This window comes from Oryctolagus cuniculus, chromosome 4 (genome assembly GCF_964237555.1).
Source record: "Oryctolagus cuniculus chromosome 4, mOryCun1.1, whole genome shotgun sequence".
Lineage (NCBI taxonomy): Eukaryota > Metazoa > Chordata > Mammalia > Lagomorpha > Leporidae > Oryctolagus > Oryctolagus cuniculus.
In genome coordinates, this window is record NC_091435.1 from 154,231,890 (window position 1) to 154,252,051 (window position 20,162).

A 20,162-nucleotide genomic window follows, 5' to 3' on the forward strand; every position below is an offset into this window, starting at 1 on the left:
TGAATTTCACCTTGGCTTTGAACTTGGTTTTTCTCTTTCTGCTTTTCCCAGCCCCGTGCACAATTGGATCACACGGTAATTTATTACACTCTGGGCTGAAACAACGCTACAAAAGACACGTTCCATTCGTTCTCCCCTCCTGGTTCTTTACAAACAGGCAGCCCACCGCGTAGCTGTGAATGGGGGACACCGGCTCTGCCTGGGGAGAAGCTGTCCTGAGGGCTGCTTCGTGTGGTTCCACCGCCCGACGTTTTCTCTTCCAGCTCTGGTTGAAACTAGTTACACATATTGCTTCCCTTCTCATTTATCTTCACGTCCAGAAAACAGAAAGTGGATCTTCGGCGGCTCCACGGCCGTCACGGCAACACCAGTCATTAAATGACACAGAGTGCGTGGTAGCCACGCAGGAAGTGGATGCCGAACCGTGGACAGAGCCCACTGCCTCCGCGGGATGCTTTTAAAAACCCTCTTGTGCAGCGGCCCGCGTTGGCTCGCGGTCGGTCATAAATAAGGATGATGAGTGGCCTTAACTCGTGCTTTCCAGAACAGGGGTGCGTCGTCTTCTCTCATTTTGTAAAATGGCTTCCTGACAGAGTGGAATGTCCATGTCACCCTCACAGAAATATGGATTGGCCTTCAATGAAATATTAATGATGATCAACTCTCTCAGCTTTTCCTTTGTGAGGGCAGAAATAAAAAAGGAGCTGGATTTCTTGATAATGGGTTAAAACATTATTGCTCCAGGATCAATGTGCTGCCGCTTGGTCCTTCTTTCATCCTTATAGTTCTCCCTCGCCCTCATCCTTTTCCTACTTGCCCTCTTTTTAGAATGCCATGATTTTGAGGAGCACGGTGTGTGATTCTAGAATGGAACAGAAATAAGTCTTGTTTTCATCCCATGCTGATGTTCTTATAATAACCTTGGGAGAGCTACTTGTCTGTAACATGGACCCATTTGTAAAATGGGAATAATGAGTATAATAATAATGGTCATGATAATATCCCCCTTCCAGGTTTATGGTGAGAATGAATGAAAACCGTAAAGTCTGGCACATGGTTAGACCTCAAGATAATTAACTCATGATGAAAGCCTATGAATATTTCAAAACATGTTGTACACAATAAATATATACTATTGTTAAGATGTCAATGTAAAAAGCTCGTGTTATTTGGTGGTGTTGGGCAGAGGGAATAGGCAGGAGGTGACCTCCGAATCTGTCCAGCTGCCCAGGTAGCCCCCACCCAGGTTAGCTGCCCCCGTGAGAGACAGGGTGGAGGAGCCTGTCACAGGTGCAGCTGTCAAGGGATTTGGGGATTGTCTGTGGGTTTCTGGTTCTTGCCCTCTTCTGCCTCCTGATATCATTTGCGTTGGTTGTGCTGACTCTGGACATGTTCTGGAATCTTCTTCCCCCTCTTGTTGATGCCACCAGGATTACCGGGGGCAGCCAGAGGTGCTTCTGGGTTCTGGAATGAATGCGAGTTGGTTCTGGAAGGGGCTCAGACTGTAGTTCCCCGCTCTGGGCAATAGCACCTACAACCACCAGTGACATTGGCCTCCCTGGGGCGCTCCCCGCCCCCTACCCCCTCCTTAGGCTGCGGGCATCCTTCTCTGGACAGGGAGGGGGCTGAGGTGAGATGGAGCGATAAGCAGGAAGTGCAGTGGAATTTCATTCCTGGAAAAAAAAAAAAAAGGGACCTTGGCATGAGTTGCAGAATGGAGGGTTCAGGATGTTAATCACTGCTCCTTTTATCAGACAGCTTTATTAAGATCAATGTTTTTTGTTGCCAAATTAGAGTGGACCTAGAGCGAACTTCCCAGCAGTTATTAACACAAGTCCACATTTGCTGGAAGGATTGGGTACCTCCACGTGCTCAGCCATAGCTGGAAGTTACACAATATCTATATCATTTTTCACAGCTTTGTCATTAGCTGGTAATGATTTGATTATTTTGCAGATGAATCACAGTATAAATCTCTTTCACAAACACTACCTCCAAGTATTAATCAAAACCATTAAGGCAAAGCAGTCGGTGCAAATTAAAAAATTTGCATGTCTAAATTAAAAATTACAGTAATACATCATAAATAAATCTTTTAAATTCTCTATGGCCTCTATGCACATCCTTTCTTTGGTGTGTATATTCTATAAAAAGACCGTGAACACCAAGCATTTTTTCCATATATATATGTATATGTATGTTCTTGTGAGGATTATTTCATTTTAAAGGTAGCATTCAGGTCCTTAGGTGGAACCTGGTGTTTGAACATAAAAGGAAGAGGGGATTTTTCTCTTCCTTTCCTCATTTATTTCTTTTTTTCCCCAATGGAAGATTCAAAGACAAAGACGGTACAAAAAGGAAGAGGAGAGGAGCTCTTGCAGATAATTTGCCGTGTCTCCTTGTTGCAAAGTAAATATTTGCAAAAGGTGATGCTTCTTTTTCAAATAACTTTGAACTGTGAGGAAAATTACCAAGTTGTGTTTTAGGTAATATTTCATTTTGGAACTATTAACACATTACTTGCAATATGGGAGGAAATTAGAGGGCTTTGAGTGATGAAAGCACCTTTGGCATTAAAAAACTATTATTATTCCCTTGAAACGCCGAAGCAAATTAAAACAGGAAAATGAAACTTTCAAGTGCCCTGGATTTGAAAAGGCATTTTTCCCCCTTTCATTTGTCAAAAAAAAATTTTTTTTAAATGAGTTGTTTCATTGGAAACCTAGAAGAAATCATTTATAAGGCAGAACGTACTCTTTCCAAAATGCCTTTGTCAAGGAGTGTGGGCAGTGAGGTGGCCCCATGTGGCGGTCTGCACCGGTGCCGTGTTAGGATGGGCCCCTGGTGACAGGGAAGGAGATGTGTGGGTCCTGGTGACCCCGCGCGGCTCCGTTCAGGCACTGGGATAGCAGCGGCAATTAGAAAGCACTTTGGATCTGCCCAGGACTTAACCCAATTAACCTATCTGTAACCTATTAACCTAATTAAATAGAAGAGCTTCTCGTGAGGGAGGTGCACGGGTCTCTACCCATTTGTGGGGAGACGGTGGGGAAGAAGCCATGCTTTAGGGAATATTAATAGAGTTAGATCTTTTTTTTTTTAATACCAGAATTGGAACATCGAAACACGGTTGCGAAGTGCACCTCACAGGAGGCCGTGGAATTAACCAGCAGGTTAGTTTTATATTTACTTAGGCTTTTCTGACTTGAGGGGACATTACAGTACGTTATCTCTTCCTGAGACAGCAGATCAGTAACCAGGGCTGAGAGCCTTCTGCCTGGACACTTCCTCACTCCTTACTTCAAACAGACATCAGAGTACAGGGGAAATCCTTGGTGTTGTTTTCCTTTGTTTACTTCAATCCTCTGCAATTGCTTTAACACCATGGCTAAACATTTAACAACATAGCTGAAAATTCATTAAAAGGTAGGATTTCTAAGTGGCCTTTTGCAAGCTTGTGTGACCTTAACAAACTGCTTAATCTCTCTGGGTCTTCCGTTTACTGATCTGTGTAAAAAGAGTGGGTGACTGGAGATGGTCCCGTAAAGGTTTTTATTCCAGCTCACACTCTGGGATTTTATATCCTTTCTTCTCCCTCTACACCTCCTTTTGATTCCATTTTGAATGACTTTGCCTGGAACTGTGTGGCCCAATACAGCAGCCATGTATCTATTTAATTTTAAGTTAGTTAAGACTGAATGAAATTAACAACTCAGTTCTACAAGGGTAATAGCCATGTATCAAGTGCTCAGTAGCCATGTGTGACTAATGGCTTCCCATCAGTGCAGGAAGGTCCAGGGCTGGATGAACCTGTGGCTGAGTTCAGTTCTCACACTTTCACATCACTTGGTTTTGTCGAGCCCAGTCTCGTTTATGAGTGACGGAAGAAGCCACATTCTTAAGGCAAATTCATCTTTATTTGGTTTACCTTTGGAGACGTTTTGTAGCATCTGTAAAGTATTTAGCCACTCATTTGCTGGCTGGGTGATCTTGTTGTGTTCTTCTGGGCCTCAGTTTCCTTATCTATAAAGTGGGTTAATACACAGCAGGTATTGTGTAAGGTGGTTTATGTACAGCACCCGTCATGGTACTGGGGTAATAGTAAATGCTGAGTGACTGTTGCCATTAATAACCATGAAATAATAAAGCTCCTCGTTGGACTGCTGAGGAATTTTATTTATTGAAAAAATTGGATTGAGAATGAAATTTTAGAAAAATACCACAAATTCAGGTATTTTACTGTTGATAAAAAGGTCAGGAGAAATTAAGCCAAACAATAGCAAAAACCCATTAAGTCATGAATCTACTGGGGTAGAAGGAGAATTAAACACCTGTTTAGTTTTTCCCTTCAGTGCCTCTGATGTCTCCTCCCGAGCTTCCTGTCGGGTGTGATGGGGAAAGACCCTTTACTCATGCTTCTCACTCTCACATTTGGTACTTGGTCTAACTGAGAACAGAGTGTACTTGGGTCTGGCCCCTGGTCGGAGCTGCTCTTCTGTGCCTTTCTGGAAGATCCTCCCCGCACGGGTGGAGAGGGCATCTCCTTCCTAGTTGTAACTTCATTCTACCCAGTCCCCTCTTCAGAAAGGTATCTAAGCCTGGGGATTTCACGCCTTATAAGAATGATACTGGGAGAGGCTCCATAGAAGCATTGGCGTCTCCCATTAACTGAGGGCCAAGAGCAAAGAGGGGGCTGGGTGGGTACTCTGGATTCTTGTTTGAATATGTTGACGTCCATCTGCTCTCACAACTTCTTCTCTCATCCTCTCACAAGAGGGCAAGGATGGCATCTTTGTAACTTCAATATTGTAATAAACATTTGGGCAAATGCATCGCTCAACTGCTAACTATTTTGCAAAGGAAGATGTTTATGTTTCAGACTTTTCATAGTTCACGGAAGTGGTGTGATTGTGCAAGTCGGGAATGTCTCTTGACTTGGGCATCCCATTTTATTTTCCCCACACATAGCTTTCTCCATCTTTTATAATATTTATTACAATAATCCTACCACATAGATAACCTCTGTTGACATCTTAAAAATTTATGATAGGAGCACGTGAACATATTTAGAAAATTCAAAGGAGACAGAAAGGCACAAAACAGAAAATAAAGGTCTGCTCTTGCACCCACGCCTTCACTGAATCCCTGTAACAATGACAATCACTTGTATGCCCTTTGCGATGGGTTTAATCACCCCACAGGTATTATCCAGGTAGCCTCCTAACAGTGCACAGAATGCAAAACATAAGACACATAACGTTCAGAACTGCTTTTGTTTTTCTTTTTGCCTTATTGACATGTCCAAGATCTCTTTGTATTGTATCCTACAAAACACTCAGTTTTCATTTTATTAGCTGCGGTCAACCATATGGATATTCTATTCCATGATATATTTAATCCTTCCCTAATTGATAAACATTTAGGTTGTGTCCAGGTTTCCTTCTGCTCGGACAACCCATTGTTCATGTTTTATACCTATAAATATCAATAATATATATAGTATACATATTACATAAACATATATAATTATAAAATTTTATAATATATGTAAACATACATATCAGTAATATGTTAAATATATATAAATATATATGTCTCAAGTCAGTTTGTAGCTCTGTAATATCCAGGTGAAAGACAATTTTTTTTATTTTGGTAGCTATTGCTTATGGTCACCTAAAATGTTTTAATTTATTAATACCTTTATCACCAGAGTTAAGAATGACTGCTTCCCTATGGGCTAATGAACACGAGGTATCTTCACTTTAATGTTTGCCTACCTATTAGGTGAAAGAGGTTTTTTTGTTTTGATTTACACTTCTTTAATTGTGAGATTGAGCATCTTTTTTGTGTTTTTGTTGAATATTTTCATTTGTGTTTTTCCCCCTACGCAGCTACCCCTTTTTGGGAGAGGTTCATTTTCTCCCCATTGTTTTCTTTGAACACTTTCTAAATTGACCAGAGTAGCTCTCTGTGTTTCAGTTTTAGTTTTTGTCCAATTTGTTGTTTGGTTCTAGACTTCAGTTATAGTATTTTTTCATTTTATATAGCCAATTCTCAATGATTTCCTTTACTACTTTTGGACAACTTAGACTTTTGATCTTCCTAAAACTAAAAGGAATGATTTGTAAAATCTGTTATCCCAAAGCAATTATTAATAGTGCTTTATTTCACTTCCAATAATATTTTAGTTTGTATGATAAATTGTATGGTCATCCTCAGATCTGGTCCTTCCCACCCCTATCTGAATCAGATGAGTTCCTCTTTGACCATCAAATTTAAACAATGCTTTTTGAGGCCAAATAAAATAAAATAAAAACCCACTGATATAGGTACTTCATTCACTTGTTTAGCAGAACTTAGTTAAACTTATGAACTCGAAATCTTGGCCTAGGCAATATGAGTAATTCAAGGACAAGCTTCTAATAGGAAGGGTATGAAAACCACTGCAGTAAAAAGAAAAGCATGTTTATCTGTAGATTCTCAGCTCAGTCCACTTTTGCAGGTATGTAAATACAAATTTTTCTCTAAGTGAGAAGCCCTCTTCCACTGCATTGAAGTAAAGGAGTTATTTAACAATATAGTTAAGTCATACTCTTATTGCTTTTTTCAGAGAGTAACATAAATTTCTCAATGGAGAACAGAAAAATGAAAGAGAATACTAATTGGTGTGGTTATTAAATACAGTTCAGACAAATATAAAGGATAGCTGACTGAGTGATTAATAATTTGTTGGCAGGGCTGGTGTTGTGGCACAGCTGGTTAAGCTGCTGCCTGCAATGCTGGATATGGGTGGTGGTTCGAGTCCTGGCTGCTCCACCTTTGATCCAACACACTGCTAATACTCCTGGGAAAGCAGTGGAAGATGGCCCAAGTCCTTGCATCCCTGCCACCCATGTGGGAGACCTAGATGAAGCTCCTGGCTCCTGGCTTTGGTCTGGCCCAGCCCTGGCTGCTGTAGCGATTTGGGGAGTAAATCCGTAGATAGGAGTTCTCTCTCTCTGTGTCTCTCTCCCCCTCTCTCTCTGTAACTCTGCTTTTCAAATAAACAAATAAATAAATCTATCTTACAAAAAAGAATTGGTTGGCTAATAGTAAACATTTGGTTTTTCAGTAACTGTTTTAAAAAGAAAAGCCTTCTTCAGTATTTTATATTGTATTAATATCAGTACTTTCATAGTTATCTTTAGAATTTTTTTGTCTCCTAATAACCAATGCAAACTGTGATCTTTATAGAAAAAATTAGAAGAACTACAGAAAAGTGTGAATGAGGAAAAACAAATTTCTTTTAAAAATTGGCCGGCGCCGCGGCTCACTAGGTTAATCCTCTGCCTAGCGGCGCCGGCACACCGGGTTCTAGTCCCGGTTGGGGCGCCGGATTCTGTCCCGGTTGCCCCTCTTCCACGCCAGCTCTCTGCTGTGGCCAGGGAGTGCAGTGGAGGATGGCCCAGGTGCTTGGGCCCTGCACCCCATGGGAGACCAGGAGAAGCACCTGGCTCCTGCCATCGGATCAGCGCTGTGCGCCGGCCGCAGCACTCCGGCCATGGCAGCCATTGGAGGGTGAACCAATGGCAAAGGAAGACCTTTCTCTCTGTCTCTCTCTCTCACTGTCCACTCTGCCTGTCAAAAAAAAAAAAAAAAAAAATCTATGGGCACCTGTTTGAGTGCTGGCTGCTCCACTTCTGATCCAACTCCCTGCGAATGTGCTTGGGAAAGCAGTGGAAGATGGCTCAGGTATTTGGGCCCCTGCACCCACATGAAAGACCCAGATTAAGCTCTTGGCTCCTAGTTTCAGCCTGGTCCAACCCCAGTTGTTGTGGGCATTTGAGGGGTGAACTAGCGACTGGAAGATCTGTCTTCCTCTCTGTAACTCTGCCTTTCAAATAAATAAAAATAAATCTTCAAAAAAATGTTGCAAATAATTGCTGATGGCTATAGATGCACCAGAATTAACTAAAGCACTTTTTGTTGACTATGTGGGCAGATCCTTTTTGTGTATATTTCTTCTTTTTTCCAATTATAAACAAAACAGGCATGAACATCTTTTCAGGCACATCTCCCTGTGTATTGTCAAGCAGTACATTGGCAGAGATTCTAAGAGAAATTACTTGGTGAGAGAGTATTTACTTCTCTCTAAAGCTCTTAAATCCCAAACCCTATTCCAGTTAGAGAGTGGACAATTCCTACTGCTGAACAAAATGTGTCTCTTGCTGCAGGCCCACTGTGCAAGCAACCTGGATCCTAGTTAAAGCTATTAAAAACTTTTTAAAATTATTTTTATTATTTTTATTTTTTAAGAATTATTTTATTTATTTGAAAGAGTTGCAGAGAGCAGTCTTCCATTCCGCTGGTTCACTCTCCAAATGACTGCAATGGCCAGAGCTGAGCTGATCCGAAGCCAGGAGCCAGGAGCTTCTTCCAGGTCTCCCACATGGGTGCAGGGTCCCAAGGACTTGGCCATCTTCCACTGCTTTCCCAGGCCATAACAGAGAGCTGGATGGGAAGTGGAGCAGCTGGAACTTGAACCACTGCCCATATGGGATGCCGTCACTGTAGGCTGGGGCTTTAACCCCACTGCGCCACAGTGCCAGCCCCGCTTCCAAACAGTGGCCCATGGTGATGAAGCAAGTAGCTCTGAGCTCTTTGTTCCAATATTAAAAATACTTGTCCTAGTGAAAGGGAATTTCATGTTAGCTTCTCTGTTGTAGATTTTCACCATGCGGTACAGTTCAGAGATTGCATAAGAATGATTTTTGACCTGTTATTTGTGCATTGCTTGGATAGTGCATGTTTTCTTGTTTTCCGTTCTGGGTCAACAAGCACACAGTCATTTGAGCTCATCCTCCGGAGTCCAGCTTGAGAATCCCCACTTGCTGTCTCTGTGGTTTGCCCTCAATTTACTCTCTCCTCTCCCCAACTCCCTGGAGGAAAATTTGGCCACATTTATAGTGTTCAGAGAAATGTGAAGAATCCCTAACAATCCCAGCCACTTTATACAGTGTGGCATGTTAAGCACACGTGGAGTGTTTAAGAGTGAGCCAGGACTTACAGAGGGAAGGTTTGTATTTAAACGGGAATAAATGACTGAGTCATTGGGGATGAAAACCTGTTTGGCAATCCTCAAGAAGGGGTAGATTACTTCTGACAGGTCTAAACAGCCCGGACAGATAGGATCATTTAACTACATTTAACGAACACTGACAAAGGAATGCTTGATTAATGTCTCCCACCCAAATATCCAGGGACTGGCAGGTCACCTTCTCAAACCAATAGGCAGTTGAAGCTACTTCAGAATTCTTCATAATGCTTGATTGCAACATGCTTTAAAAAGTCTGACGAGGACCTGCCCCACCAGGATCCTATTTGGAAGATCCATTGAATGGGGCACATACCTATGCTAGATTGATGTTATGCTGATGATATTAAAACAGTCAATAGGGGCCAGCGCTGTGGCATAGCGGGTAAAGCCACCACTTGCAGTGCTGGCATCCCATATGGGCACTGGTTCGAGTCCCGACTGCTCTACTTCTAATCCAGCTCTCTGTAATGGCCTGGGAAAGCAGTAGAGGATGGCCCAAGTCTTTGGGCCCCTACACTCGTGTGGGAGACCCGGAGGTAGCTTCTGGCTCCTGGCTCCTGGCTTCAGATTGGCGGAGCTCCGGCTGTTGTGGTCAATTGGAGAATGGACCAGCGGATGGAAGATTTCTCTCTCTCTCTCTCTCTGCCTCTCCTTCTCTCTGTGTTACTCTGACTTTCAAATAGATAAATCAATCTTAAAAAAATGTATGAACCCTGAAATCCCAAATATTAAGAACAATTTCAGGGGAACACAGAAATCCATATGTAGGGCTACAAAATAATTGAATTTTAAAATTACCATAGATGTTTTCATAGTACTTTAATAGTGTTTATGCCAAGCACTTCTTGTGGTGCCATTTGTTTTTATTATATTTCAATAATATCTGTGAGTTTCTCACTTTGAGTTTTATAGCAGAATCTTTTCTCGGGCTTTGCTATTAGGATTTTAGGAGGAATCTACAGCAGTTGTAAAATCAGAGGCCAACTCTCTGTCTAGTATAGGCAATTCTTGGAGCTTGAGCTGTGACGTCTCCCTTGCTGTAGCTAACGTTGCTCAAATCCTTCCGGCAAAGAACAGGAAGTAGCAATGCCACACAAGTCTTCTGGCCACGTTAACTAGATTGCCAACACTTGCAACCTTTTCATGGGATCTCTTTTGGATGGAGTTTTTCTTTCTTGGCACTTTTTAAGACCACAGCCCTTTCTAAGTTGGCACCAATTTTTCCATGCATGGTTTCTCAAAAAAAAAAAAAAATACTGAATAGAGTTAATCGTCTGCATAAAGATAAACTCTAGGACATGCGGTTTGGCACAGTGGTTAAGGTGCCTTTGGTTAAGACTGCTTGGGATGTCCTCATTCCATATCAGAGTACCAGGATTTGAGTTCTGGTTCGGCTTCTAATTTCAGCTTCCTGCTAACGCATTCCCTAGGAGGCAGAACTTGGGTTCCTGCCACCCAAGTGGGTGACCTGAATAGAGTTTCCACCTCGCAGCTTCAGCCTGCCTCAGCTCTGGCTGTTGGGGGTATCTGGGGCATGAACTAACAGATGGAAGCTCTCCCTGTTGGTGTATCGGCCTTTAAATAAATAAATGAATATTTTTTTAAAAGTTGAACTTTAGCTATACTCCACTAACAGGAACACTAAGTCTCTCCTTTGTTCTGGCCCCTAGAATAGGGCCTGGACATAGTAGCCGTTCAGAAACCACTTAGTGGAAGAAAGAAGGCATGTTCTGTGGATGTGTGGTGTCAGGAGGCCCCCATCAGAGCTCCGGAGTCTCACAGAGCCTAGCAGGAAGATGACCTTCTGCACCTGCTATTTCAAGAAAACAAGGAGCAGCCACCAGTGAGGAAGCAGTGGGCATCTTTACCAGGGTTGGGGTGTCGTATGTGGAGGGTGGGATGACAGTTTGTGGGCAAGGCACTCTACCTAACTCCAACTTATCTGTTAAGTCTGAAATTCCTCAATGAGGATTTTCATGAGTCCCTTCTCTCCCCATGCCATTATGTTTGGGACTGTATGAATGTTTTGTGGCTGCTGTAAAAATCTTATTTAAAACAACAGGGAGACATCAGTTCTTTAGGTCAGAAGTCTAATGCCAGCCTCACTGGTATAAAACCCAGATGTCAGCTGTCTCTTTCCCTCTGGAGATTCCAGGGGAGCTTTTTTCTGCTCTTTTCAGCTCCTAGAAGCCACCTACATTTTTTGGCTTGTGGTTCCGTCTGTCATCTTCCAACCCAGCAATGGCAGGTTGGCCTTCTTATGTAATATTCCTCTGCCCTCCTCTTGAGCTGTCAAACCTCTCTCTGCCTTCCTCTGCCACTTCTCAGGACTTTGTGAATAGATTGGGCTCACCTGGAGAATCCAGGCCACCCTCCCCCCATTTCCTTGGCTCTGGGAGTTAGGTCATGGATGTGGGCCATTGTCCAGTCTCCCACAGGGAGCATTTGTTATACACACCTATACAGCAAGCTGTAATTCACAACATTTTTATAACATTAGGCAGATGTTAATTATTCAGCTCATTCTGTGACTGTTCCTCTTATGTCTGTCTGCCCCACTACACATAACAACCCAGAAGAGCATGAGAATCACCTGTTTTGTTTTATTCGTATATCCCCAGTACCCAGCACAATACTTTGCTTCTGGTAAGTGGTAACTTTTTTGCTAAATCAGTGAGCATTATTTCAACTGTATTTCATTTTTGTTCCAATGCCTCTGTGGGACAGGGATGCCATTCCCAATTTAAAGAACACACTGAGGTATAGAGAGCAAATAGTCTTCTAAATTCTTTTTGGCCAGTGCCCCGTGTTTCATGTTTCACTTGTTTCCTATCCTCGGGTGGTGCAGGTAGATTAGCTGCCACAGCCATGAGGCGTGTCGGAGGGCAGTGGAGATATCATCAAATGCTGATGTCACTGCCAGGGTCTGATAGACTCTTTTGACTGGAAATGGTTGACTGTTTGTGATTTGGTAAACAGGAACACTCACTACCAAACAGGATTTCTTGGTTAGGTGGCTTGGTCATCAGCTGCCCTGAGTAGATGGCAAATTCATTGTGTGGTTAACAGATTTTTCATCATAACCTGGAACCTCTCTGCTATTTTTACACACTAAAAGAAAAACTCAGTGATTAAAAAAATGTTTCTGCTTTGGCATCTACAAAACCCTAATTTTCTCAAGCCTATGTAGGGATCTTAGTTCACCGTGTAGCCAATGTGTACAGTCATTAGGTTGGTCTGTGGTGGGGATCTTTTATAAATTCTGGCAAAATGAATGGCCCATGGTAGGAACGAGGTAAGAATCTGCTGAGTTATCTGAATGACTATTGATGGAAGTTAGTGTTCCTTGGAAACCACTAAGAAGTAAGTCAGTGTTGTGAGAGTGTGATAGAAATATCAATTTATTTATCCTGTTGATTTCTACCTTATTCCAGAAAGCATATAATTGACAGAGCTGCGGGTGTGATGGTGAGTGTATGAAATCTAAGACCAAGAATAAGCTCTAAACTACAGGATTTTTCATGGTATTCCATCAGCAGCTTTAAGAGCTACCAATTCTACCGACTAACTGATGTTGGAAAAAGATAACATGGTATGATGGAATGAGATCAGACCTTGGAATATGGCAATTTGGTTTGTATTCCTGGATTCACCATTTACTGGTTATAAGAACTTGGATAAGTTGTTTCATTTACCTGAGCCCCAACTTTCATCTATGAAAGAGGTAAATGCTTTGAGGTTTAAAATAAATACTTTATGTGGAAAATACCAAGCAAAGTGGCATTAAAAGTGTTATTTCTCTTTATCTTCCCTCCATCTTTAAAAAGGCTTAAAAAGGTTAGCTTTTGGATTGCAAACATTTCAGGTTTTTAAATTTCAGGTTAGTTTTTTTAAAAATATGTATTTTCATGTACTTGAATGGGAGAGAGGAGAGAAAGAAGAAGAAAGAGAATCTTCTACCTCTTGGTTCACTTCCCACATGCCCACAACAGTCAAGGCTATCCAGGCTGAAGCCATGAACCCAGAACTCTACCCAGTTCTCCTACATGGGGGGCAGGAACTCTGGCACTTAAAGCTTTAATCGCCATTCTCCAGGATTCACTATCAGGAAGCTGGGTTGGAAGCCGTGTATCCAGGACTCAAACAAGCACTATGATGTTGGGTGGTGTGCCAAAGCCCCATCCCTGCAAACACTTCTTTGAGGAATGTCCACGCTCCTTATCAGCATCATAAAAAATTAGAAATTGATAATTGGTCATTCAGAGACATACCATTATTGACTACATGAAATGACTAAAAACTTGGCACAGCCCTGGCAAAGTAAGTCTTACAAAGTAGAACAGATGCAGAGAGCGGGACCAAGAGCTACCCACCAATGTGGGAGCACCACATCTAGAACAGAAAAAGTCAGCTATGTGTTTCCACTTAGAGACGGTAAGGAAATACACATTCAAGTTTGTTTAGCAACTGCTGCTTCCCCCGAAAGATCTTGATGTGTTTACTGATGCACTTGCCTATATAAATCAGGATATGGTAAGATTTTGGGGTCTGTGAATGAGCTCTTTGTCCACTCTCATGAATAGGTGAACACAGAATTGTGACATCAAATTAGTTCCCCGGGAAGTAATTGTTGACACGGGAAGATATGTGGCAATGGGAAGGACTGAATCGACTCTCAACTTGTGTCAATGAAGAGGGAAAAAAAAAAAAAAAAAAAAAAAGGTGCCATTTACTCCTCTGAGTTGAACTTGAAGACCAGGTGCACTTGAAGAAACCTGATAGACTAATGTAACTCTTCATCTATAGAGCCTTAGTAGATTGGAAACTAGACTTGAAAAATACAGTGTGGCCTCCATGAACAGACTCAGATTTCCAAAGGAGCTCAGTATGGGGGTGCAAGGATCTCTGGAATTCCAGCTCCATTGACAAGGCTAACCCTGTCTAAGATGGCTGCGTTAGGTTTTCTCCAACTGCCACCTCTACAATTCACTTCAGTACCCACCCCACCTTGAATCTGGGAGCATCAAGCAACCTTCCGATCCTTAGTTTGATTATGATTGTTATCGCTTCTCGGCCTTTTGGCTAAGATCAAGTGTGATTATGATTGTCTCCCGGGGAGTGCAGTGGGAATAGGAGAGTCACGTGGCACCGGTGGTCCAGTGAATGCACTTTGCTTTGCATACACATTAATGTCATGATCTTTGACCAATTTACTGCCTAGGCTTAAGTGATGTATTACCAAGAGGTAGATTTCATCCACAGAGGTTAACTACCTGGTATTGTGAGGCTTTTTATGAGGATGCTGGCCTATTTTCTCAAGTAAAGAAATGTAACTTGTATATCCTTTCTGTGCTTCTGCCTGTGCTGAACTACCTTATAGATCAAGAATTAGAGAACTTTTCTCATTCATATCCAGGTAGTAATTCTTTTGAGCTTTGTAGGCCATCAGTCTCTGTAACAAAAACTCAACTCTACTTTTGTAGGAAAGCAGCCAGGATGATATGTAAATGAATGGGTGTGGCTTGTGATGATAAAACTTGAAGCGTTCTTTTATAGAGAGACTGATGAATGAATTTAAATATTTATTTATTTATTTGAAAGTCAGAGTTACACAGAGAGGAGAAGCAGAGGGAGAGAGAGAGAGAGAGAGAGAGAGAGGTCTTCCATCTGATGGTTCACTCCCCAATTGGCCGCAGCGGCCAGAGCTGCACCGATCCGAAACCAGGAGCCAGGAGCTTCCTCTGGGTCTCCCATGTGGGTGCAGGGGCCCAAGGACTTGGGCCATCTTCTACTGCTTTCCCAGGCCATAGCAGAGAGCTGGATTGGAAGTGGAACAGCCAGGTCTCGAACTGGCACCCATATGGGATGCTGGCACTTCAGGCTAGGGTTTTAACCTGCTGTGCCACAGCGCCGGCCCCATGACGAATGAATTTAATAACCCAGTAGAACAGAACCAGTCCCCAAAATTTATTTTGGAAAGAATGTATTATTGCAGAAAAAAAATCACTAATAGAACTTGGGAACATAGAACATAGCTGGATTTCTTTAATTAGAAAACAAAGTTGAGTACTGTTTGATTTTGAATTACACAAGGCAGTATGAAGGGAGATGGGCACCACCACACATCCCTTTGGGGATTAGTGACTCTGAAGACCATTCCCTGGCCATGACCCCTGGCTGCCAGCTTCTATTTGCAAGCATCCTGCCCTTTGGGGTCCCAGAGCACTGCCTTAGTGTCCCTTTATAGATGTTTTCATCCACTGCCTCCCTTTCTTTTTTTTTTCCCTTTTTTTTTTTTTTTTTTTTTTTGACAGGCAGAGTGGACAGTGAGAGAGAGAGAGACAGAGAGAAAGGTCTTCCTTTGTCCATTGATTCACTCCCCAATGGCTGCTTTGAAGCCAGGAGCCAGGTGCTTCTCCTGGTCTCCCATGCAGGTGCAGGGCCCAAGGACCTGGGCCATCCTCCACTGCCCTCCCAGGCCACAGCAGAGAGCTGGCCTGGAAGAGGGGCAACCGGGACAGAATCTGGCGCCCCGACCGGGACTAGAACCCGGGGTGCCGGCGCCGCAGGTGGAGGATTAGCCTATTGAGCCGTGGTGCCGGCCCCATGGCCTCCCTTTCACACCAATGAGACATTAGAGTTTCTGTCTTGTATTACATTGACTTTTATATTTGTCTTGTTCTACAGGGTATATTCTAGGAACACCACACAGCTTCATCTACCTCACATTTGGGATCAAGTACATCCTTGGCATCCTTTGAGATCATAGCTTGTGTGCCACCTCTCCCACGCATACCGCCAAGCACAGATTCCTCTACGCAGTGACTGCTTAGTCAGTGTGGAATGAATGAATGGACTTGATTTAAGGTCTCTGTGCTCTTTAGTTTGAACTTTGACTTAGAGTTCTCAGTTTCCGAATTAGACTTCTCTGCACCAGGGTTTCCTGAGTTCCTGCCTGTCTGTCGCTGAACTCCAAAGAGAGTTCAGGAATTCTACCAAAGTTCTGGGGATCCTTGAATGTATGGTATGAGAAAACCTGCCTGGGATTCCCCTTTCTTATAGTTTCACTTTGAGTAGAATATAATGCTAGAAATATAATTTACAGAAAATGTGCTTTAAAAGAAGAGATGAGGGATGTTACTTAAAAAAAAAGAGGGGTGATACTTATTTTGGCAAAATGTGCAACTTTTCAGAAATCATTTTAACAGCATGTGGGGGTTTGGGCATTGTAGTAATAGAACAACCTAAGCCTGTACTTACGAACCATGTATATGTATGTGAACAAAATGGGGCTGTTAACCAACTGGGGCATACATGAGGTGATGTATTTGCATTTTTCCAAATATTCATTTAAGTACTCACCTGTCCTAATGTGTATGTACATATGTATATATAAGTTTACATATATATGTGCATATATATGCACAAATCCATATGATATATATATATATAAGATATATAATTTGTATGTGTGTGTATCTATCCATGGAGAGAAAGGGTAGAGACAAAGAATTATTTTACAGAATTGGCTCACACAATAGTGGGGCTGGTAAGTCCAAAATCCATAAGGCAAGCTGGCATTTTGGAAACTCAGGCAGGAGTTCTTTTATTTTTAAAAGACTTATTTGTTTATTTATTTGAAGGGAGAGAGAGAGAGAGGGAGAGAGGGAGAGACAATCTTCCATCCACTGGTTCCTTCCCCAAATGACCCCCTACAACCAACTCTGGGCCAGTATGAAGCCAGGAGCTTAGAACTGCGTCTGGGTCTCCCACATGCTTGGGCTATAATTTGCTGCTTTCCCAGGTACATTAGCAGAAAGCTGGAATGGAAGCTGACTAGCCAGGACTCGAACCAGCACTCTGACATGGGATGCTGGAATTGCAAGCAGAGGTTTAACCCTCTGTACCACAACATCGCCCCTCCAACATCCCCCTGCCCCGCCAAACTTATTTGTGAATAACTAACGAAGGCCACCTTTGTATTTAGAGAAGAGTCAAAGATATGATTCATCTAATTTCTGGGTAGGCAGCTTATCTTGTAGCTTCTCCTGCAAAGGTTTATATTTAATCTCCCTAGGAACTTCACAATATGTATACACCAGCATGTGTGTATGAGTGTGTGTGTGTGTGTGTGTGTGTGGTGTGTTATAAGTATTGTTGATTTATTTTTGTATTAAACACTCTCCAATAGTTTAGATTCTGTTACAAAATCTCAGCATGGTAGGTCTGGTAATAAGAGTTGCTGTTTTGATGCAATCTCATTATGAGACATTTTGCTACGCCAAGTTTCCATGTGCAACTATGTATATAAATAATATATACAAGGATTTCACAGTTCTAAATGGCTCCAACAAAGTCTATACATTTGTTTTACATCATCAGTTAATGAAGTCTCTTGCCTAGCCAGACTGTTCTTTGTGTGACATTATTTTGAAGTTTGCTGAAAGAACCATGACATTTCTAGCTTACGTGGTTTGTCCTGTTGTCCTTGGCTAAATTTTCTTTGTAGCCTAGTTAAAACCTGGACACCTGGGAACTTAAATCATCCCTGTAGGATATTAGTATATTAGCTACCTATAAAAATGAGATTTATATGAGGCATCTGTTTACATTGAGCATCCCATAAAACCGAGGCAGAGAATTCAAAGGAAAAGGCTCTCACATGAAGGTTTGATAGTCAAGAGCAAAAGACTCTTGATAATGGCATCTAGCTAACTAATTCTCATGTTATATATTGAAAGAATTTTTAATAGATGAAAGATCTCATTTTTCCCCCAAATGGCAGCTTAGAATATACAATATACTTGAAGCCTCTTTCTGTTTATATTGGGTGCTTCAGTTTTGTTTATTTCACAATTATGGTAACTTCCAGGATAGAACAGGAGAACGGAGGGGTTTTATTCTCCAATTGTTATTTGATAGCAACAGATCTTATCAGCAAATAAAAGTAGTGGAAAGACCCAAGCATACATGAAGTCAGATCCCGATCTTGTAAAAGTTGTGTTGAAAGAAGTCACTTTGAATCCACAGTCTATTCATGCTTCTAGATGAGTCCCCCCAGTCCCTGGCATTCTTTGCTTGCAAATGCATAGCAACTAGCTATGCCTAACTAAACTCCATACATAAAAAAGGAAAAGAAGGGAATGTATTTTTAAGATATATGATAATCCAGATACGAGGGTACTTCAAAAACTTTGTGGCAAAATGGAATTAAAAGATAAATTTATTCCGGTGCAAAACACTTTAGAAATCCATGCATATTTTTCCACAGTATATATTTTCCATGAGCTTTTTACAGTATCCTCACATAAGGCCTGGCTAAAGACTGGAGATTTGGGATGAATAGGATGAAGGCAATCTAGAGATTATACCTGAAGTATGTAACTGCAGGAACATAACCTCACCAAATGGAGCTGATACTGTGTGAACACCTGCTACAGGTATAGCAGAACATGCTGACTGAAGAAGAACCATACATTTTGGAAGAAGGCCCCAACAGACAGTCTCTTAAAGGAATTCTCACAGTAAGGGGACATTTGTAATTCTTTTCCCACTTGGTGTCACTTCTTTTGAGAGGAAGAGCTGATCTGTGTAGCTTGGGCTGTCAGCCTATCCCTCACCAAGGGGAGGGCACAATAGCCAGATTTACCATACAGCAAGCCTGGAGACAATAACAGACTGACAGCTCCTAAGGAAAGATCAAGGTGTTACTCCCAGAAAGTGAGGTTGTACACTGGGGAGACAAAACAAACAACCACCAAATGCTACATAAATGTCACTAATTGCAATGGAATTTGCATGCAAGTGAGTCACCTACTGTCACTCAGTCATGCTCTTTTTCCTCCTGGTCTGGCCCTTTCTCTAGTCTTTTACCTCTTCTCCTTCCCATAGTATTTCAACTACACTGTGCATTAAATAGATTTGAAGAGTGGAGAAGTCTCAGGGATGTAAGCATCACTATGATGTTGTTTCTGTGAAAAAAAGTTTTGTTGCATCAAGAAGAGAACAAGATATTTCAGGGAGACCGTGAGACTCTTGGTTCAGGTCTGACAGCTCTGAAATGGTTAGAGGGGAACTCTCCTTGGCATTTTTTCCTTGAAATGTGGTTATCAAGAATGTAGATACACTAGGAGCTGGTCCTGTGGTGTAGCAGGTAAAGCTGCTGCCTGTGCCCCCAGCATTCCATATGGGCAACACTTCAAGATCTGGTTGATCCACTTCCAATCCAGGTTCCTGCTCTTGTGCTTGGGAAAGCAGCAGAGGATGGCCCAAGTCATTTGGCCCCTGCACCCACATGGGAAACCCCGAAGACGTTCTGGGCTTCTGGCTTCAGTGTGACCCAGCCCTGGCTGTCATGGCCATTTGGGGAGTGAATCAGCAGATGGTAGATCTCTCCTTCACCCACCCACCCAACCATGTAACTCTGACTTTCAAATGAATAAATAAATCTAAAACAAACAAACAAAAGAATATAGACACAAGGACATTCCCAAATCAAGGGGAGAATTTCCTAATTCAGCTTCCTTATCCCTTGCATGCATAGACCAACCTCATCACATATATCTGCTGGTGCTTATGTATTGAGAAGAACCAATGCATAAATATTTTTAAAGGTACATATTACTAAGCATAAGAATATGTTTATAGGAAATACAGATAATAATAGCTGCCAAGTGACAAGCTTTCTCCCAGAGCCTTGACACACGTAACAACACTGAATCACAGTAAAATTTGACCTCACTTCAATAGCAGTTACCATTTCATTCCCTTTCTCCACTTATCCACAAAAAAGCATCTATTCTCACTTTCTCAAAGTTTTCTTCTTCTATTAACTCTTTCTCAGAGCTGTAGGCTTCCTTTACCACCATCATTACTGTATCCAACTGCTCTCGCTAGTAGTCATGACCTTGAAGTTGCCAAGTCGATTCTCAGTGCTCACCTTACACAACCTATTGGTAGCATCTGCAATCACTGATCTCCTTCTTTCTGAACATCTCTCCTAACTTTGTTTCCACATGTGGTTTTTCTCTTCCTTCGCTTATCTGTTATCTTAGTCGTTGGTCCTCTTCCCTTTCTAGCTTCAGTT

At 42.1% G+C, this 20,162-nt stretch overlaps 1 long non-coding RNA gene across 1 annotated transcript in view; it reads left to right on the top strand.

The window, feature by feature from the left end:
• The first annotated feature begins 3,023 nt into the window (after nt 1-3,023).
• The window catches only part of LOC103350357 (uncharacterized), a 38,863-nt gene continuing 21,724 nt past the window's right edge, over nt 3,024-20,162 (top strand). Inside the window, exon 1 of the long non-coding RNA XR_518354.4 lies at nt 3,024-3,173. This is a non-coding gene — a long non-coding RNA (uncharacterized lncRNA). The remainder of the gene's footprint in view (nt 3,174-20,162) is intronic.